Source organism: Mustela putorius, unplaced genomic scaffold (assembly GCF_011764305.1).
Source record: "Mustela putorius furo isolate JIRA1106 unplaced genomic scaffold, ASM1176430v1.1 tig00000083_pilon_pilon_pilon, whole genome shotgun sequence".
NCBI classification, from domain to species: domain Eukaryota; kingdom Metazoa; phylum Chordata; class Mammalia; order Carnivora; family Mustelidae; genus Mustela; species Mustela putorius.
The window spans coordinates 26,780,258-26,803,226 of record NW_025421273.1 but is presented as its reverse complement, the minus strand read 5'-3'; the positions used below and the strand labels follow the sequence as shown (position 1 = coordinate 26,803,226).

Sequence of the window (22,969 nt, the reverse complement as noted above, 5' to 3'; positions counted from 1 at the left end):
TCCTCAGGGAAGGAATGTGGAATTTATCTCTATCATGCAAATAACAAAAGGAAAAAAAATATTTCCTACAGAAAGACCAAAACTCCTGCTGAATTAGGGAGTGCTTGACTTTCTAGTCAGAGCACTAGAGAGTTTGAAGAGAACCTAGGAAGACCCGGAGCTTCACCTCACATCTGGCTTCCAGACAGACTCCTCTGTCACCACCAGCAAGCTGCTGTGCTTCATCAGGGAGACACCAATTTGGTGTCAGCCAGCTTTACATAGCATTCTTCCTCCTGCTGGACCCAAATCAGCCTCCTTTTTAACTTCCAAGCATATTGGTCCTAGTTCAATGCTTGAGAGTGGAATCTGCAGCACCTGCTCCTTCCTCCACAGGACAGCTTTCCGTCTCCTCCCCCTCCTTCTCCTTCAGAGCTGGGAGGGCAAGTGGTTTATTCACCAAAGTCACTCCTCTTCATGGCAGTAAATTTAGAAAGCTTAAAAGAAAAGTTAAGAAATCACACACACACACACACACACACACACACGTACACACACACAGATCATACAACACACTCCTAATCCTGGTATTCTCCTCTACCTTGTAGTAACTACAAATAAGTAACATCTTTTCCCAACAAAGTGTGTGCATTAATGATCACAACTATACCACATTTTTATACTTTTCTTACATGGCATACTTTCATATGCACTAACTTTGTTATTAAAAATGTAAAAGGCACTTTTTTTTTTAAGATTTTATTTATTTATTTGTAAGAGACAGAGGGAGAGAGAGCAAGCGAGCACAGGCAGACAAAGAGGCAGGCAGAGGCAGAGGGAGAAGCAGGCTCCCTGCCGAGCAAGGAGCCTGATGTGGGACTCGATCCCAGGACCCTGGGATCATGACCTGAGCCGAAGGCAGCTGCTTAACCAACTGAGCCACCCAGGCGTTCCAAAAATGTAAATGGCACTTTTAATCGCAATATATTATCACATTGTAAAGCGACAGTATACTGTATTTGACCACATTCCCTGGCTTCCGAATATTAACCTTTTCCCCCTTTTCTGTTTTCATCCCACAATATAAATAGCACTGGGATAAACATTTCTGTGTATACATCTGTGTATGCCTTTTAGATTATTTCTCTCCCAGATTTGGAATTATTGGATGAAAGCATTAAATTATGTGAATACAAGCTTCCTCAAGTATTTTAGAAAATTATTTTTTGAGTTGGCCTTTTAAATATTTAAACACATCAAGTATATTACCTCTTGAGTTTTTTTGTTACATAGATTTAATATCCTCAATATTTGGAAATCATGCAGATTTTATAGTCATTTGTTAAATGTAGACTTGAAATTATTTCTTTTGCTGTTTGTGCTTCAAATGAAAGCATTAAAAGAAGTAGCACATGGCCAAGAGTTTCTACATGAGACATTATGACAGCAGTATTAAATTTTTGAAAATCAAACATATAACTCATCTTTAACAAAAGGAAAAATAACAAGTTTCAAACTTTTGGGGTTCAAGCACACCTCTTAACTATGAGATTTGAGAGTGTCAGGTAAATATCAAATTCTTTGTTGCCCTGGAAAGATGTTGGGGAACGACAAACATAGCAGATCTATGCAGTGGCCTCTAGTAGAATGGGAATAACAGACAGGATTCAAATGTCTTCCTCCTGACACTAAAATACCCCAACAAGAATGAGAAATGGGATAGGGATGGAGGCTGGGGACACCTGGGGTGTCTGTGCTCTGTGTAGCCTATTGCCCACTCTTTGAGCGCCTAACCCTAGATGCAGATCAGAGCACAACCAGATATAGGAGCCTGGTCACCTTCACTGAGTCTCACTCTCTGACTCTCTCAGATCACCCATTGAAAGCTGTCCACTTGCTGAAATTTAAAACAACAACAAAAATAACTTCCTTTTACTTTATGCTTCCCACCCACCATGTTACTGGCCACTAAATTCTGGTCTATTTTCTCTCTGAAATAGCTTTTATATTTACTACTGTCTTGTGCGATGGCACTTGCTCAGACCCTCATTATCCCTCCCAAGAACTACCGAAAGTGGCAGATGGAGCCAGGGTGGGCTTTAATGTCATCCTGGCATGCATTTGAATTCCTGCTGTGCTTCCTACTAACAACATGCTTGGAGTTATTTAATGCAATGATCTGGACGCTCAGTCTCCTTATTTGGTCATTTGTTCACTTTTTTTTTTTTTTTTTTGAGAAACCATGTGTTGTCCACATGAATCTAGGCCTTGGCTTTAGAGTGGAGGATTAAGACATATTAGTTCACTGTCTTCATTGAGTTTATATGGGAAGAAAGATGATAAACATGAAAACAAAGACAACCTTGGAAGGTGATGTGTATTATAAAGTAAGTCAACCTGTGGCAAAGTAATGGAAATTGAATGCAGGTGGAAAAGCTATTTTGTCTGGATGAGGGAAAGCATCGTTCATAAGGTGACTTTTGAGACCCCAAAACAAGAGGAGGTCCATGGCATGAGAGTCTGGAGAGAAAGTTTCAAGGAAGAGGACATTGCAAGAGCAAAGACTCTAAGTAGAGAAGGAGCATAGCTTATTCATGGTACAAAAAGGACCATTGGGATCATCAGACAAATGGGTGGTTGTGGGATAAAACAAGATAATTCATACAAAGTATTTAGTACATGAAACATCATGAGTGTGAAAGTATGACAGGCTATTATCTCAGTTGAGAGTCCCAGTCAGCTTCTGAGGCAGGTGTATTATTTTCCCCATATAAGGGCTGAGGAAACTGAGGCACAGAGAAGTTAGAAAATTTTGCCAATTAACAGAGCTGGAATTGTGACTCTAGAACCTTCTATCTTCATCAGTTCATCAGGCTGAGCTGTACTGACCACCTCTGATATTGACTGAGGAAGCCCCTTTACGGTGTATAATCGTAGTTCTGTTTCATACTTTGAATCACAAATCTTCAAATGAGAAAGAAATATGGGAAAGCTTTAGCTGTGACACTCTGCATGTGGGAAGGTAGGCCTTAATCCCCACGTCACAATTGAGATAACTGTGTCCTGAAAAGGTTGTAATGATTTGTACAGAATCTATAACTGAGAAGTTGGAGTAAACCCACACCCCAAATTCTCCGTGTCCAATGATACAAATGCACTTACCGAATGAAGGCAAGATATAGGACTGTCAGATCAATAGAAAAACTCTTACTGGTAAAATTGAAGGAGAGAGTGAAGGGGAATTTCTATCTAAGCAAAAGTTCATCTTATTTTAAACGTTTTAAGTATTTAGCCTATTGTAACAGCAACCACAATAGCCTATTTTAAGGGATATAGCCTATTTTATATGTGAGAAAACTGAGGTCTACAGAAAGGAAAGGATTTTCTCAAAATAGCAGGGCTATTTTAAAAATCTAGGATGAGAACTAGACTCCAGTTCAGTACTTTCCAACACTGAAATTCTGTGAGTTGGTATCAGTCAGCATTCTGGCAGGAAACACAAGGCACACTTAAATAGGGCTATCAGGGAGAGTTTAATGAAGGGATTGTTTGCAAAAATATGAGCAGAGATTCTAGACCCTACAAGGCTGGTGAAACACCCAAAGCTAGGGGAGCCTGGGTGCTCAGTGGGTTAAAGCCTCTGCCTTCAGCTCAGGTCGTGATCTCAGAGTCCTGGAATCAAGCCCCCGCATCAGACTCTCTGCTCAGCAGGGAGCCGGCTTCCCCACTCCCCATCTCTGCCTGCCTCTCTGTCTACTTGTGATCTTTGTCTACCAGATAAATAAATAAAATCTTTTTAAAAAAACAAACAAACAACAAAACACCCAAAGCTAGTAGAAGTGAAGTTATCATTTCTATACACATCATTACCAGAGAGGAAGAAAGGCATTGCTATACCTGTAGCTATCAGAAAGGGTTTCACAGTAGGGATACTGGCCCTTGGAAGAGGAAAGCAGCCACTACAACCCCACCTTCAGTCAGGAGGGATCCCCAAAATAAATACCATGACCTCTCTCTTCTTCCTCTCTGATCTGTTGGTTCTTCCCATTGGGCACAGCACAAGGAATTGAGATAATATCCGTAAAGGCCAGTCCTTCAGCCCTAGAACAGTATATAGAAGGATAGAGAGTGGCTCTGGGGGCAAACTGAAGATGTTTTCTGGCTTCTATATATCTTGAAAGTCAAGGGTTGGAGATGTACAGGGCCAGTAACAATTCTCAGAGTCAGTCACGCTACTCTTCTTGGAAGATTTGTTCCTAGTTCCAGGATAGGTTGACAACTGGCTTATAAATGTATGTTGATATTGAGTAGATAATTTTAGGATCAAGAAATTTAACTAGCTTTTTCATGAATGGCTTAGTATCAAGAAATTCCTAGTGGGGCGCCTTTGTGGCTCAATTGGTCGAGTGGCTGCCTTCAGTTCAGGTCATGATCCCAGGGTCCTGGGATTGAGTCTCACATCGGGCTCCTTGCTTGGCGGGGAGCCTGCTTCTTCCTCTCCCTCTGCCTGCCACTCTGCCTGATTGTGTGCTCTCTCTCTCAAATGAATACATAAAATCTTTTTTTTAAAAAAAGAAATTGCCAGCTACTATACTCTAAGTGAGCATAAATCCTTTTTGTTTAAAATACAAATGCTGTCAAGTCTGTCACTATATCTTTATGTCTCCTTATTAGATAACTGAGTAATTCTCTGTGTCTCTCTTTGTCCAACTATGTTTTGATAAAGTAATCATTTTCTCTATTTATTCAAAGGACATTATGGTGACCAAAAGATTACTTACAAGATAATAATCAGGAACTAATGCAAAAGATAATATACTAAACACTTGATTTTATGTGTGTTTGTATTTATACACATATTTTTATTTCAATTTGTTTCATATTATCTTCCCAGTAAATCTGAGAACCCGATTCAATCAAAATAATTGATTCGCTAAACGAAAGATTCATTCTAGTGGCTTTTGTTGTTGATTTGAGCAAACGCAGGAGAGCAAATGTGATGAAATAATTGTGGGGCTAGAAGACTCCTAACCCAGCAGTATACTGTCTTCTATAATTGCAAAACAAAATTTCCTAACTTTCACTTCAGATTTTTGGTATCAAATACAGCAAACATTCCAGTGTGTTTTGTTTTTTTCTGGTAGCATATTGATCATAGAAAGTTTCAGAACTCTGTCTTCGAAGAGAATTTTCAGCACTTGGCTGTTGGAAGATTTGTTTTCAAAAAGTGACTTAAACGGCTAATATTCTGCCAAATAAAAACACAATGGTAAACTCCAGGAAATTTTTTTAAATGTTTAACCTTCTGAGAATTACTTAACCTCATGCTAACTATTTAGTGACTTTAAGTAAAAATACTGACCTAGGCATATAGCCAGGAAAATCTTTGGAGGAACAGAAGTGTAACTCATGAAGTTTTATGGACTTGTTTTGCAAAGCAGAGAACAAGGTCCTTTAAATTCATTATATATGTATGAGCCCTAAAAATGTTACATTCAAATACTCAGATGTTGTTTTTATTTATTTAATAAGCATCTAGTACTTAATATGTGGCTGATACAGTTCTAAGTGCTTTGCACAGTTTAACTCATTATATCTTAAAATACCTCTATAAGATAGATTCCCTTTATTATTCCCATTTTACAGAATAGGAAAATAAGAACTGAGAATTGTATTATTAGTAAGAGGTGTAGAGGCTGGGGAAAAGGATGACCCAGAAATTGAGCTTCAGAATCTGTACTTCACCAGCTCTCCAGAGGTTCAGTGTTTTGATTGGTTTTATCTTATCTGCTCAGCATAGAACAAGACTTATGCAGCCCAATTGTCCAGGGAATTGGTGGTATCCCTTTGGTTGAGTTATTTCCCCTCTCTGGACCTCTGTCTCACCATCAACAAATAAGAAGCACAGACTGTGTCTCAAATTCTTTTTCCAAATCTAGGATGGCAGGAGCCAATGAAATGGCACCTCTTATTCCTGGCAATGAAAAATGGTAGATGTTTCAAAGCTAACAGAAAATTTCCTCCTTTTGCAGCACTTCACTAACCATGGGAAGCAGAAAGTGGGAAAAGTTAGAATGTCAACAGTTAACTCAAATTGCATACCAGTCAGCACTACCATTTACTTGCTGTAAACTATGTGTTTAACTAATTTGGATCTTTGTCCCTGGTATTTATATTGACTTTTATAGTTTTTAAAATTCTTTATCCTGGCCATTTCATTTTAAGCCTCATAAAACTCCTGAGAGAATGACAGATCATTAGGGTTATACTTTCCATTAAGAGTAAACTTAAAAATGAAGAGATTAAGTGGCTTATCCAAATTCACATAAGTATTTAGTGACAAAGGGCATGTTGCGCATTTTTTTTGTTTTCCTGGTCCATCATATATTTACCAAGAATATTTGTTAAACCAGAATGAAGCTGAGTCTAAGAAAGAGACAGAGACAGGGGTCCCAGGAGAGCTCTCACCTGCTGGCAGGTTTAGTGGATTTCATTTCAACATGGCAGACATTATACTGAAATAAACAAATATGTATAGACATCACACAGATGTCTATATATCACAATGAATACAGGTAAATCCTGTGAGAGGCAATATGAGAAAAGAGTGTTAGGAAGTTAAGGGTGATAACTCTAGGCCTTTTTAACCCCTTTTTGGATATATCATTTGCAAATATCTTCTCCCATTCAGTAAGTTGGCTTTTTGTGTCGTTGATGGCTTCCTTCACTGTGCAAAAGCTTTTTAATTTTGATGTGGCCCTAGTAGTTTATTATTGCTTTTCTTTTGCTTAAGGAGACGTATCTAGCAAATGTTGCTAAGGCTGATGTCAGGACATCAGCCATAGGCTTTCTATTCTGGGGTTTCTATTCTGTTTTATTGATCCAAATGTCTACTTTTGTGCTGGTACCATAGTCTTTTGATTTCTACAACTTTGTAGTATATCTTAAATTCTGGAACTGTGATAACTCCAGCTTTTCTTTGTTCAATTTGTCCTATTTGGTTTGAATTCTGGTTCTGTGACCAACTAACCAGCTATAGAAAACTTAAGTGAGTTGTTTACTCTTTCTGAACTCTAATTTATTCATCTGAAAGGTGGTAATAATAATGGTATATATTCCATATACTGTCCCAAAGGAGTAAATAAGCATGTGAACTGATTACAGCAGTGGCCAATAAATGTTGGCCACTGATGCTGTTATTCTATGAGGACAATGATGATCACAACAGGAGAAGGAATTGAATCCCATCTAAGTGCATTTCACAAACAGGTAATATTTCTTTGAGGCCCTTTGGAGAAAAATCATTTCACTAGAAGAAGAAATAGCAGGAAGAAAGTTCTAGGTAGTTGAAAAGATGAAGCTTAAACTGTCAGGAGGAGTGAGAAGTGGGGAAGAGATGTCACCGGACGAGGTGAGTTGGGACTGGAGTTGGAAGGTTCTTACTACCAACACAAGGCTGGACCTTACTGATAAAAGGAGTCCGTGAGGAATCATCCAAGCCTCTTATTTATTTTTTATTTCAGCTTTATTGACTTATAAGTGATACATAAGACTGTAAGATATTGAAAGTGTACAACGTATTGATTTGATACTTGTGTAGTTGTGAACAGACTCTCCACCCCCCACCACTTAATTAACACGTACATCACCTCACATATATGTCATTCCTGTTTGTCTGTTTTTGCTTTTGGTTAGAACTCTCTTAGGAAATGTCAATTACCTAATAAGTGTCATTAAATATAGTCACCGTATTTTACATTGGATGTTCAAACACATCATTTAGCTGAAAGTTTATACTCTCTGACCAAACTCTCCCTGCTTTCTCCACCGCCAAACTCTGCTGGCAACCACTTTTCTACTCTGTGTTTCTAAACTTTGGCTTTTTGTGTTTAAGATTTCACATATAAATGATATCATATAGTATTTTTCTTTTTCTGTCTGGCTTATCTCACTTAACATAATGCCCATGTGCTATTATTACAAATGGCAGGATATCTCTATTTTCTCTGGTTGAATAATATTGTTGTATTTTTATACCACATCTTCTTTATCCTTTCAGCCATTGATGGGCACTCAGCTTGTTTCCAATTCTTGGCTATTGTAAATAAAACTGTAATAAATATGAAGGTTCAGATATTGCTTCAATGTCCTGTTTAAGTCTTATTTTTTTTTCTGATAGATACCCAGAAGTGGGATTTCTGCATCAAAATGAAAGTGATTTTTTTTGGGGGGGGGGGTTCAAATGGTTAGAGCCAGCCAATAGTCAAGGGAGTTAAACACAAGTCCAGCTTTAGAAGGGTTGATAGTGAACTTGAAGACAGGGAAAAAACTGGCAGAGGATCAAGAGCAACATTTGAAGACACGATACAAAGTATCAAAAACAATCAGCAAAAACTGATTGGGTATTGGTTTCTATCAAGGAACCAACAAAGACTGAGAGTGAGAAGATGACTCAAAAACAAATTTTAAAAAGTCAGAAAGAAAGTAAATTGTTGAGGGAGAAAAAAACAAGAGGAAAATCAGTTGGGAAACTGTCTAATAAAAAGTCTATGTGACACAATATCAACAGTTAACTTTTATGGAGAACAACATTATTCTAAGCCTAAAGAATTATTGCAAACATTTACTGCAAACCAGTGAGGAAGGCAAAATTATAATCCTCACTTAGATGAGAGACTAAGCAAGGAAATTAAATCACTAACCCAAGATCTCCCAATTACTAACTGTTAAAACAGAGCTTTTATTAACTGTATAATGTGAGAGTTTAAAACTTCATCACTAGACTTCTTTGCTTACAAGATTAAAAAAAGGCCTAAATATAAGACGATAGTGATAGAGGATGATGCTCATGGATTGGAAGAATTAATATTGTTAAATGCCTATATTACCCAAAGTGATCTAGAGTTTCAGTGTAACGCCTATCAAAATATCAACAGCATTTTTCACAAAACTGGAGCAAATAATTCTAAAATTTGTATGGAACCAGAAAAGATACTGAATAGCCAAGTAACCTTGAGAAAAAGAAAAGCTGGAATTATCACAGTTCTAGAATTTAAGATATACTACAAAGTTGTAGTAATCAAAAGAGTATGGTACCAGCACGAAAGTAGACATTTGGATCAATGAAACAGAATAGAAACCCCAGAATAGAAAGCCTATGGCTGATGTCCTGACATCAGCCTTAGCAACATTTGCTAGATACGTCTCCTTAAGCAAAAGAAAAGCAATAATAAACTACTAGGGCCATTTCAAAATTAAAAAGCTTTTGCACAGTGAAGGAAGCCATCAACAACACAAAAAGCCAACTTACTGAATGGGAGAAGATATTTGCAAATGATATATCCAAAAAGAGGTTAATACCCAAAAGAACTTAACAACTCAACACCCCCCCCCAAAAAAACCAAACAATCCAATTTAAAAATGGGCAGAGGACCAGAATAGACATTTTCCAAAGAAGACAGACAGAGGACCAACAGACATGAAAAGATTCTTAACATCACTAATCATCAGGGAAATGCAAATGAAAACCACAAAGACATCACCTTCCACCTGTTAATCAAAAACCCAAGAAATTACACGTGTTGGCAAGGGTATGGAGAAAAAGGAACTCTTCATACTATTGATGGGAATGTAAATTGGTACATTCACTGTGGAAAACATTATGGAGATGCCTCAAAAAATTAAATATAAAAATGCTATATGATCCAATAATTTCAGTAGTGGATATTTACTCAAAGGAAAAAAAAACACTAATTCAAAAAGATATATGCATACCTATGTTGATTGCAGCATTATTTACAATAACTAAGATAAGAAAGCTATCTAAGAGTCCATTGATAGATGGAGATACACACACACACACACACACACACACATATATATTCATAAAAAAGGATGAGATCCTGTCATTTGCAACAACATGGATGGACCCAAAGGGTATTATGCTAAGTGAAATAAGCTGGATAGAGAAAGACAAATACTATATATTTTAATTTGTGTGGAATCTGTAACAAATACTAATTAAAAGGGAAATACGCACCCCAATATTTATAGCAGCATTATCTACAATAGCCAAGTTATGGAAACAGCACAAGTGTCCATTGACTGAGGAATAGATAAAAAAAGAGGTGGCGTGTGTGTGTGTGTGTGTGTGTATGTAATGCAACCATTTAAAAGAATGAAATCTTGCTATTTGCAACAACATGGATGGAATTACAGACTGTTATGATAAGTGAAATAAATTAGTCAGAGAAAGACAAATACCATATGATTTCACTCATATGTGGAATTTAAGAAATAAAGCAAACAATCATAGAAGAAAAAAGAGGGAGACGAACCAAGAAATAAATGCTTAACTATAGAGAACAAACTGATGGTTACCAGAGGGGAAGAAGGGGAGGGATGGATTAAAAGGGAGGTGGGGATTAAAGAGTGCACTTGTTGTGATGCGCACTGAGTGCTGTGTGGAAGTGGTGAGTCACTATATTGTATACCCAAAACTAATATTACACTGTAGGTTAATGAACTGGAATTTATAAATATTTTATAAAAACAAATGAACAAACAAACAAACAAAAAAGCAGAATCAGCCTTGTAAATATAGAGAACAAACTGATGATTGCCAAAGTGGAGGGCAAAATGGGTCCAGGGGAATAGGGGACACAGGCTTCCAGTTATGAAATTAAGGAATGAATAGGTCACAGAAATAAAAGACACAGCGTAGGGAACATAGTCAATGATATTGTAATAGCATTGTTATGAGACAAAACTGGACACATTGAGAAACAATTTGTAGTACAGAATGAAGACAAAGGGGACAAAGCGATTCTACCAAAAAGATAATGGTGGCATTAAAGCAAGATAAGGAGCAGAGAAGGTCATGAAAGTAAGTTAGGATGATAGTTTTATTTTAGATAAGTTGGCTTAAAGTGTCTGAAGGACACAAGCCATTCTTGAAACAAGCTTTTGTTGTTAACTGGTATCTTTTTTTCCCAGATTACTTACACGATGAAATCTTTGCCTCACACATGGTTTTTCTACTGGGTTGTTTTTTTTTTTTTTTTTTTTTTTTTTTTATTTAATTTGCCCAGAGGGGTAGAATGAAAACTACTTCAGTTACAGAGAAATTTAGATAAACAAAATCCTTCTCTATTTTTTCTTTTACTAATAATTTTACGATTGGTCACTCATGCAGTTTCTAAAAGGAGTCATAAATAACTATTTTCCATTAGCATTGAGCTACGAAGTAGTATTTGGGCTAAACATGAATCCAGCCAATTCCGGTTTCTGCTGGTTTCCTTTAAAAACAGAAATGGGAGCCTAACATTTCAAGCAGACTCAATTTTACACTCCACGAGGTCTGTAAAATACAGAGCATTGCTACCTTATCTGCTTAGATTGCAGGATAAAGTTTAACTTTCGTACTTTCAAATTGCCTTCTTGCCAGGGGATGTAGAGCAGCAAGTGTGAGAGGCACAAGTTCTTTACAGAAACATTGGCCCATCTTTGTTCCCAAGCTTCTGGGGGCGGGAGGCGGGGGGGAGGAGAAGAAGAAGGAGAAGGAGAAGGAGAAAGAGAAAGAGAAGAAGAAGAAGAAGAAGAAGAAAAACAAAAAGATGGTTCTGGGGATAAGCAGGCAGAGAAACTTGTTCACCTTTCAGAAAAGATTTTGAGACTTTGGGTAGAAAAACAATTCCATGGTACATTGTAGTGTTTTCTGAATCTGCCTGAAGGTAGGTATATTATCCAGGGAGTGTTCCTGGAGGTAATACAATCACATTTAATTTATCTCAATGACAGTGCAAAAATCAATGACTATTTTAGGTGAGCAGATGTTGGAAGGGTCAGTAGCAAAATCATCATCATAATAGCAGAGAGCATGCAGGTAAAGGATGAACCATATGCTATGCAAAGCCTTTACATGCATTATTCCATTTATTCTGTGGTTATCATTCATTCAGTAAGAGATAGAATTACTTGTCTCTGTTGGCATTTACTCCCTTAGTGATATCATTAAATTTCAGGATCTTACATATGATTTATATGACGATAACTCTGCCATTTATATCTTTAGCCCAGATCATGATTCTCAACTCCAGACCCATATATACATCCGGTCAGCTGACAGCTCCACTTTAGACGTACAATTAGTGACTCTTCCACTAGAATTAAGGTCTATGCGAACAAAGATTTTTGTGTTGTGTTGTTGTTGTTGTTTTTCATTCTAGTGTCCACAGTGCCTTGAACAGTGCCTGGTTTGTAATAGGCACTCAATAAATAATTGAACGAATGAATGAATGAATGATGAACTGTCCCTAGTATCCAGAGCCATGGTAGACATTGATGGTAACAAGATAACTGAGATAGCTCTCTTGTCTCCAGATGTTCACATCATAGAAGAAATGACAGATATTCAATCAGGTCAATAATATATAGAGCAATCAGAGCAGAAAATAGACAACTATGCATGCTGGATGGAAGTCTGAGGAGACTTGTCTTCTGCAAAGCCCTGTCCTCAACTGAGAAAAGCCTCAAAGAGAATAAATGTAGAAGGATATGGTGCAAACAAAAGGATTAAAGTTGACAATTCAGGCTTTTTTCAGAGAGTATCAAACTGTCCAAGATATGATGTCATACAGTGTGTGGGAGGAAATGATAGGCAGTAAAACCAGATTATTGTTTCAAATTCCATTCCAAAAAATGGTCCTTATTCCTTTGCCCACACCAAAGTAGAAGAGTATAAAAGACCTGTTTTAAATGCTTTTTAACCATTATTTCATTTCAAACTCTCAGCAAGCCTTTGCAGTAAGTCCTATTATTATCCCCCTTTATGGATGAAGAAACTGAAGCATAGAGAGATTAAGTTCCTTGCCCAAACTCACAGAGCTAAGGAGAGTCAGCAAATGGATTCAAACTCAAGAAGTATAATAACAGAACCCTCAACCCTAAGATTCTAGAACAAAGCCTCACTAGTAAGTGTGCAATAGTTATTAATAATCATAATTGCTGCCCTTTATTAATCACTATATGTCAGCTTATAATTCAAACAATTTCTCAAAACAAGTTTAAGAAATTGTTATGAGTATTATTCCCAGTTATTAGATTTTAAAATTGAGGCTCAGGGAGGTCAAACACATCATCCAATAACAGAATTGAGAAACAGATCCAGGAGAAAAAAATTCGATTGGAACAACTGAATAATTTGCTAGAATGAGGGCTCCCAGACACTTCTCTTCTTACTGTTTAAGAGTGGCATCTGTTGTCACTATAATTAATACTAATATTACTACAAATAACAATAATATTATGATTGATCACTGTGTCCAAATCATATGTACCTGCTCATTTTGTGTTCAGAGTCATTCTATATTATAATATCAGGTTGAATTTTATGCTCATCTTCATGGCATTGGACATCCAGCAGAACTAGGGCACAGAGTCATGCTAACTTATTCTAGTCACAGGTAAATGCCCAACTGACATTTATGCTAAGCAATCTGGTTTTCTCTGAAGCAAGAAACTAGCTGAAACCTACAAAAAATGTAACAAAACCTAGATTACTGCTCGGTTTTCCTGATGCTCTGTTTTTAATATAGACATGACAGGAATGCCTTGCTGACTCAGTTGGAGGAGCGTCTGACTCTTGTTCTTGGGGTCATGAGTTTGAGCCCCACACTGAGAGTAGAGATTACTTAAATAAATAAACTTTAAATATGGCCATCACAGGTAAATATTTTGTGCAGAATATTTACCTGCATCCCTGATATTAGCCCCCAAATATCCCCTGATATGACACCAAAAATGTGTCACATTTTTAGTCAAAAATTAACTCTTCTTAATTCCTTACATACTTGATTCCAGCTCTTTACTGTCTAAAGCAACACATAGACCAGCAACATCTTGTGAATCAAACATTAGACTTTATGTAAGTAAAATTTCTATCCATCTGGTTAATATTTGTTAATGAATGTTACCTAGGCTTATTGTGGTGATCATTATGCAAAATATGCAAAAGTTGAATCTTTATGTCATATAGCTAAAACTAGTATAATGTTATATATCAGTTATATCTAAATAAATAAAGAATTGTACAACTTCCATATGTTTAATCTTTTACAATAGGCTTTAAATTAACATTTTAAAAATGCATCACCTGCATATTATCTTCCGAAACAAAGTAAAGAGAACAAAGCTTGTTCCTAATGACCCGGATCAAAAGTTGGCCATTGACTACTTTGTTATTATTATTTGCTATAAAATACTCATGTGCCTTTTCAACTTTATTTTCCTGCCTCCCTTCTCGGGCAATCAGCTGTCACTTCTAGACTTTAGAGTCAGTACATTGAGGTTTAGGTCATCACTCAGAGCTTCCTGTTTCTATGTCCTTTGTAAGTTACATTTATTCCAACCCTGATTCCCTCAACCATAAAAGCAGGGTGACAATATTTGCACGTAGGGTAATCATGAGGTTTATCTATAATAATGAAAGTGAAAATAATTTTGTTTGTTACAAGGTGCCAATTGTCAAATGTTAGGTTTTATTACTGAGACTCATGGGCTTCTTTTAGTTTATAACCCTTCTTTCCCAGCCCCAACTGCTTCCAAAGTGGAGTGAGAAGCTTATTAAAATTGCGGGTATGGTAAACAGGGGGACACTCTGATTGAGATAGGACATTGTGACAGGTATTTGGCAAAGCATCATACTAGGAGCCAAGGAGAGCCTGGTCTGGGCCCAGATCCACTGCTGCTGTGTGCCATGGCCTTTGGCTTCCAACCGCTAGTGCGAAGGCTTTATATCCGAGTATAAATTTACAAGGTGAAGGGGCTGGATTCAAAGCCACATTCAATTCTAGGGTAACTCTCTTTTCTGTGTAGAGACCTTTTGCTAATAAATTCCTAATTCTTTGGTGGGTGTATGATTTCCAGATAAGTGGAACACCATACTCCTTTCTCTTCTATGGTAGGCAGAACAACAGAATAGTTAATGATGTGAATCCTAGAACCAGAGTATGCAGAGTTCCTGTTCATACTGTGGGCCTGCTACTGTGTGACCATGGACAAACTACTTCATCTCTCTGAGCCAGCGTCTTCTGTAGAACATGATTTAGTGTCCATAGTGTGCTGATGGGGATTCTGTGCGTTAATAGAAATAAAGTGCTTACACAGCAAATGCTATAAAAAGTGATTTGTTATTATTATCTGATTTTAAAAGACAAACTAAAGAAAGTCTATCAAACTTGAGGAGAGACTCTTTTGTTAGGGCATTTTTAGTGTAGTGAGGTATCACGGCTATCTTTCTTTATCTTTCTTTGTTTAAAAATTTTTTTTCTTTGATTCTATTCCCTCTCAGCTGTTGACTTTCCTGACTAGAGTATCAATCTTTTGGGTCTATCTTGATAAGTAAGTTCAATCATAATCCTTGTCTCCTTCTTACCAAACCCCAGCATTTCTGTTGTAGATTTTTCTCTCTGTGTATAATGACTTGTAATATAACATTTATGCTGCTCATTTATCAAAAAGCAGGTAAGAACCTACCAGCTATTAATTCATAGCTGGTAGGTTCTTATAGTAATAGCTATCATAAGGAGTCACACATGACTTGCTCTGGTAATAATACAGCTAACACTAATAACAAGCATTCCAATTAGGTGATTATATTATAAAATCTAAGCTTACTTGTAGAGTTATTCTTTATGTTTATAAGTAAGGTAGGGGCAATCCATTCATGAGTGCTATGAGAGAGAACCTTCAGCAATCTTCCTCTGAGTAGTTACATTTTCTAAGTGATTGAATACAGTCATGAAATTGCAAAGTAATTCAAGTTCTCTTTGAATGGAAATTTCAATATCATTGCCAACAATCACCTCTAACAGAAGATGTTCAAAATAACTGGCCGTTTTCAAAATACGTTCCATTTTCCCATGTGATCTATGAATATTAAATAGGATACAGTACTAATTAATAAAGGGCCTTTTTGGTCCCAACATACTTTCAGGACCAAAACTGAAGACACACATATCTGATTAAGAAAAATCTGGCGATTCTAGCTATTTAGGGTGGTCTGGGTTGTGCTAGTCTCCTGCAGTGTTGTGGATGGGTTGATTGCTTTCTACCCGTGGGCTGTGCTTCATCAGCTTGGAGTTAATTGCTCGTGTACTCTCCATGTGCACCTGAAAATAGCTCCTGGTGGGTGGAGAGGTGAATGGCTGTGCACACAGCAAGAGTCAGAAGAGTTCCCAGGCCTTCGGATTCTTGAGATAAAGCGTTTAAAGTTGGCAAAGTTTAAACAGTTGCTTATAGTGCTTGTCCCAGGTTTGAACTCTCCACTGAGAGAAGTCAAATGACTGAACAGAAAATAGACAGGTTTGTGTCATTTCCCATCAACCCCACTGATCAGCGGTGCGAACTTAAGCAAATTCTTTAATCCTGAAAATCAACGTCCTCGACTGATTATAACGCCAGCCCCTCTAGGAACAGTGAGGGTTGGAGCCAAGGAAAGGAATGCTCTGAGTGTATGGCATTCTCTCAAAGCCTGTACAAGTTTTCAAAGCAGGAAGACAGAGAGGAAAGAAATTGCCTTGGTACCATGTACAATCGCTCTTGAAATCATCACCTGGACAGCTTGGTCTTTGTCCTGCTGGGTCAGATGTGAACATTAACCAAACATTAACCTCTTCTTATTCTAGACATTCTCATGAATAGTCTTCAATGTATATAGTCAAGAATCTTCCAGTGGTGTTTAGTGTAAATCTAAAACCTAGAGCAAAATTCATCAAACCATCCTCCAATACCTGCCACTGGACCAAGCTTCTAATATCAGGTGCAGCCTATTATTAGGAGGGAATCATCCTCATCACGATTTTATTGCCACACTGATAAAGTCACTATTAAGCCAATTTAATAAAGCATAAACATTAGGAATAAAGATACAAAGTGTATTTTTATAAATGAGATAAAGCAATATAAGTCAAGCTGGCTGAGTCTTTGGCTAGGCAAATCAATTTCAGCTCAAATAGAATTTTAAAGGCATAGTGTTTATGATATTTTATAATGAAAAATGGATATGCTATGTAAAGAAGGGTCATGCTGTATTGTGAAATAGAGCTGCTGTAGATACATCTATTATGTCTGGGAGGCTTATAGTAGGCATTCATTGATTTCATGTTTTCACTGAGCACATTTAGTGTCCCAAACTAGCACACTACTGTTGGACTGATGTAGTCAGTGGTCTGATCGGTCCTAGGTGGAAAGAAACAGCAGACTCTTCTCTGTGTACCCAGCCTGGGTTCTAAACCAAATTTCCAAGGGGAGGGACATTATTTATAAAGTGGTCTTATTTCAGCATCACAGGCCTTGTGTACAAACAGTTGCTTTAGGAAGGCAGACCTCACACTCATATTTGTTTAGAAAGCAAGATGTTCTGTGTTATATTCTGGAGGGTATGATTTGACCTTGGATAGAGTCCTATTGGCATAATTATAAGTGGGGCTGTAATAAACTTCTGCTGTAGAAGAGAAGTTGTAAGAAAGAGGAGAAAGATGCCTATTTTTAAAACTCATTCTGTTGTTCTCAGGTGATTTGAACTCCAATTTCTAGCCCAAACTGTGTCATGGCCTGAGGGGACTATTTACTGAGCCATAGGACAACCTCGGCCCTGAGAGAGTTAAATCTAAGAAACAAATAACAAAAAGAGACAGCTGGGAAGCTCAAGGGTGTCTAGGTTTGGGAATTAGTTGACTGATTAAAATTAAATCCGTTAGAAGATACATGAATTAAAATGCTATTTGTATTCAGCTTGTCTCAGGATGCAAAAGCGGCACTGAATTAGCAACTCAGCAAGATGCCGGTGGAGTTAACTCTTGGCAGAGGCCTGGGGATGATTCAGGTGGCCAGGGTCCCACCTGGTCCTGGTTTTAATCGTAGACACACTTCTCGGTGCTAAAATGTATAAAAGCACACAGTCTTTTTGTTTTGTTTTTGTTTCCGTTTTTCCAGCTCTGAGATAGCATCCCTTTCACACCTTGTTCTATTTGTTTCTAAATCAGCACAGCATGCACTGCTACCACTGATGTCTCCCAGGCACACAGGCACGGTTCCCCTAAGGCACAGGGGTTCAGCGACAGCCTAAAATTTATTTTCCTCCTAGGATTTTGGAGATATATATATATATGACCATCTCTTAAAATAGCGTATTGACTGAGCTCTTACTCTTTGGTGTTAAAAAACCAGGGATCAAATCCCAGCTCTGTCCCTTGCTTGCTATGTGACCTTGAGTAGATTATTTAAATTCTGTGAGTCCCAGTTATTCCTTATAAAATAGGGGCAATAATAGGTTTCTCACAGCATTTTTGTCAGTATTAGAAAGAGATAATACCCAGCTACGCTTAGAGCAAAAGCTCTCTATACAGTGGTGATTTTTATTAACAATCTCATCAGAATGCTTAAAAAATTGGACTTTAGGGTGATGAAGACACCTGTGTGCCTCCTTACTAACTAGCCCTTTGACCTTGAACAAGTTACTTAGACTTCCCAAACCTCCATTTTCTCATCCCTAAAATGGGGATGAAAATCCCTCTCTCGAATTATGTTGTAAAGATTAAATGATAAAAGGGGCTTGCCCACTGTCCAAAGTTCACTGGCAAACTGTGGGCAACAAGACTCGCTTTTATGAGTGTTGTGTGTTATTTGAATATAGGTGGATGAATCTATTTACTAGAGCTACCATAACAAAATGCCACTGGCTAGATGGCTTGAACAGCTAATTATTTTCTCACAGTTCTGGAAGCCCCAAATGAAGATGGATTGGTTTCTATTGACCTTTCTCCCATTGGGTTATGATGGCTGCCTTCTTGCTATGCTTATACATGGCCTTTTCTCTCCGTGTGTGTATCCTTGGTGTCGCTCTCTCTTCTTATAAATATAACAGTTATATTGGATTAGGACAATTATATTGGATAACATCATTTAATATTAATGAACTCCTTAGAAGCTGTATACCGCCATACTGGAGGTTAGGCCCTCAACATACAAATTTTAAGGTGATACAATTCCACCCATAATAGTGCCGGAAGTCAGACTGCAGGAGATTAAGGAGGAAGCAGAAGATAGAAAATGGACCCAGTGGATCTAGTCAACTTTTCTGAGACATTTGAAAATGCAGAAAAGGAGAGGAGATTCAATATGTTATTTTTAACATTCTTATTTCTGTTGGTGTTGAGACAAAATGTGACAAAGTAGAGAGAACATAAGGCTTAGCATCAGAGACTTGGGTGTGGATCCCTGTCTCTGTCTTTCTCCTATATGACATCTGGTCACTCCTATCTTCACCTCAATAAGACTGAGTATCACATGTGTAAAGAAAAAGACATTATACCTCATTGTGGAATTACTGTGAAGACTGGAATTATATCAGTAAGCACCTAGCCTATCTCCCAGCATATAGTAAAGGCTCAGTAAATGTTAAGCACTTTATTAAAATCCCCCCAGAGAGCACCTGGGTGGCTCAGTCAGTTATGCATCTGCCTTTGGCTGAGGTCATGCTCTCAGGGTCCTGGAATTGAGCCTCACACTCAGGTTCCCTGCTCAGGAGGAAGTCTGCTTCTCCCTCTGCCCCTCCCTCTCCCCATGCTCTCTCTCTCTCTCTCAAATAAATAAATACATCAACAATCTTTAAAATAAAATCCCCCTAAATGCATGCTCCTGAAAGGTGGCTGAGTCAACTCGTGAATTTCAAGTCCTATGCAGAATCATGCTGTGCTCTCCAGAGTTTGCCTCCAGGAATCAGTCTTGATTGGGTTAGGTGGTGTTGCTTTTTTTAATGTCTGCTGGTGATTGCTGATGATTTCAGGTTTTTAGAGCCTGTCAGCCTCCTAGAAATAGAAACAGCCCTTTGGCAGGTAGGAGTCATTAGGAAGTAAGATGTTAGTCAGCTGGGAAAACAAGAGTCCTCAGGTAGATGCTTCAAGTGTGGTGCTTTGAGTATTACTCATGATGCTCATCCCATCACACTCTTAATTCAATTACACTGACCCTCTGGCTCCGGGTCTTTTGTTTCAGTCTCAGCCTCAGCAAGTCTGTGACAGCTAGAGGAAGATAGTGTATTGGTGGTGTGGTTCAGAATGCTGTGTGGTTATAGAGGCCAAGGAGTGAATGTGCTGTTTTGTTTCTTTCCAGTGGAAGGGTCACCGGGTCTAGAGAAGGTTGTGCTATGATTGAAAGACTACTCAGAAAATCTGATTAAAATTTCCTCTGTTTTGCTTTTGCTGTGTTTCTCAGAACAAGGCATGGAGAACATGATTCCAAAGAAGGCATTTAAGGTCCACCAATGGTCCACAAACCTCAGTTTGAGAAATAATTTTCTAGAGGACAACTAAGGTTCAAGGGGTTCCAGGGCAATGGAAACTTTAGTAGCAACATCATTTGTTTACTGATTCATCCATCCATTCATTCATTCATACACCAAATAATTCTTTTTTAAATAAAGATTTTATTTATTTATTTATATGACAGAGAGAGAGAGATCATAAGTAGTCAGAAAGGAAGGCGGTGGGGGGGAGCAGACTCCCTGCTGAGCAGAGAGCCTGATGTGGGGCTTGATCCCAGGACCTTGAGATCAGGACCTGAGCTGAAGGCAGAGGCTTAACCCACTTAGCCACCCAGGTGCCCCACACCAAATAATTCTTGAGTGACTGGGGTTCCAGACTCTTTTAGGTCCAGAGGATATATATATATATACATATATACCTATGTATATATATATATATATATATACATATATATATATATCAACAAGACTTTGCCAGTGTCTTCAAGGTACTCACAATGGAGAAGGCAGGCATGAACAGGTCAAAATGTTATGTTTTGCATACTTCATACTTCTGCACAATGGAGCAATCTGGAAAGGCTTCAGAGAGGAGGCAGTAATATTTAAATTAGGTCATAAGAGATATATACATTTCAACAGGTGGAAGAAAGAGGGAGGAATATCTTAAGCTGAGGGAATTATACTATAATCAACTCAAAAGAAACTTATGTGAAAATATTTTTCAAGAAAGCAGAGTCTTTTTATCTGGTATTATCTATTTACATCAGGTCTTTCCAGAGCGTTTATTTCTGCCTTAGCAACTACAATAACAGCACAGTCCAATTCATTGGATCAAGAGCAATTTTAGGGAACTCCTCCTTTGTAAGCTCAGGACTTATTGAGTACAATCAACCCATTCTACTCAAATGTTCCAGGGAATGAAGGAAAAAATTGAAGGAGCCCCATTTAGGCTTGTTTGATTTTCCCCATAAAGCCCAAGCAGAGGTCAATTTGTGAATGCGTAGCTGCCATTTCCCCAGCTATCCGTGGGCCTCTGCATCCTTCAGGTGCATATCTCGCTTACTTTCGCATCAATTTTATGCTTGTCAGCTCAAGTTTATTCTTGGCCTTCTCATCTTCTCATGTCCCTTTTATTATTCTTATCCATCCATCAATATCATGCAGTTTTCCATCTCGCTGTTCCAAAATAAACTATTATTATATGAAAAGTACAAAACAAATCTCTGCTTTTAACCTCGTCCCCATTTTGACAAACACAACCCTTCCAAGCACCTGTTTCATTGCCATTATTGGTCTTTTGTAAACTTGAAGGCAGTCATTAGGACACCCTGGATTAGGGTTCTGTACAAACTTAACTCCTGTTCTGTGAGAGCTCTGGCCCATCACTGCACTTAGTGGGACAGGGCAGGAAGCAGATACAGGTGTTAGTGAAAGGTAGCCCTGAGTATCAGAATGATGTGACTTTTGGCAACCATAACTGTATTTTCAACTGATACATGAGACATGGCATTGGTATGCCCTGGGTGCAGAGATGATGAGAAAAAGCACTTCTGAGACTCATGTATCTGAGTTAGAAATCTGCATCTAAAAGGAAGGAGTATAATGGAAATTAGCAAACCATGGCTTCAGGGCTGGGCCTGGATGCTTCTATTTCTGGCGAGTTCCCTAACCAAAATGTGGATTGGCTGATGGCAAGAAGAATTTCTTAGGCCTCCACTGGGCCCCAGCTTTTTTTTTTTTTTTTTTTTTTTTTTTTTTTGCAAAATAAAAGCTGAAATTAATAAAGGATGCTATACTTTGAGACCTGAGCAGCCAGATCCTAATACATTCCAACAAGGCCCCAGCTGCGCTTTATAGGACCCCAGAGCAAATATGTAGAGACTACCAGATGCGGGGAGAAATAGTTCCTTGGACAAACACCCTATGGGGTCAATTGGGTTAAACAAAGTTACACAGAATTGTTTGATGCAAATCCTCTGGAAACCTTTAATTTCTAGTTTTGGTCCCAAACTATGTTAGCATTTACAGCATTTCCCAAATTTATATGGATATCAAATTCTTTACACATAGAGCACATTTGAGAAATTAAAGTGTAAATATGACTCACAAAGGAAAGTACAATGTTTTAGAATTTATCTGTAGCTATAGACACTCTTGGCTGCAGAGTAGGTTCTTGCCAGAAATGTCCCCAGGCCCAGTCCATCCAGAGTGTCCCCGTGAAGACTGGGTTTATGCCAGTCAAATCAGCCACTGATTACTCACTTCAACACCTGACCTAGCTGCTTTATTTGTAGGCCCAGGCCAAATATTTGATTTCAGTGGACTCCTCAGAGAGTATTAGCAGAGTCCTACCTCCCAGTTGTGTGATACACAGGGTAGTACTAATTGTCATTAAACTGAGCTCCATTTTTCTAACTCATACTTGGTATATATATACCAATTCCAGGTTTTAAGGTTATTCATGATTTTGTGCACTCTTCAAACTGCATTATAAAAATGCTAATTTTGTAATATCTAGTGATTAGAGTTTGTGGGAGGAAAAGATTATGTGGAATTGTCTTCTCTTAGTTATGTAAACTCTTGGAAATGTAAAGACTACTTAAGGTGGTATCAGATTCCTTCCTCTGGAAAAATCACCAACATCCAGTAAACGTTTCATTGCTTTCC

At 38.0% G+C, this 22,969-nt stretch overlaps 1 protein-coding gene across 4 annotated transcripts in view; it reads left to right on the top strand.

Moving 5' to 3' along the window:
• Window positions 1-22,969, top strand: part of KCNIP4 (potassium voltage-gated channel interacting protein 4) — a 1,128,645-nt gene that overhangs the window by 997,466 nt on the left and 108,210 nt on the right. The gene's annotated exons all lie outside the window — the stretch shown is intronic.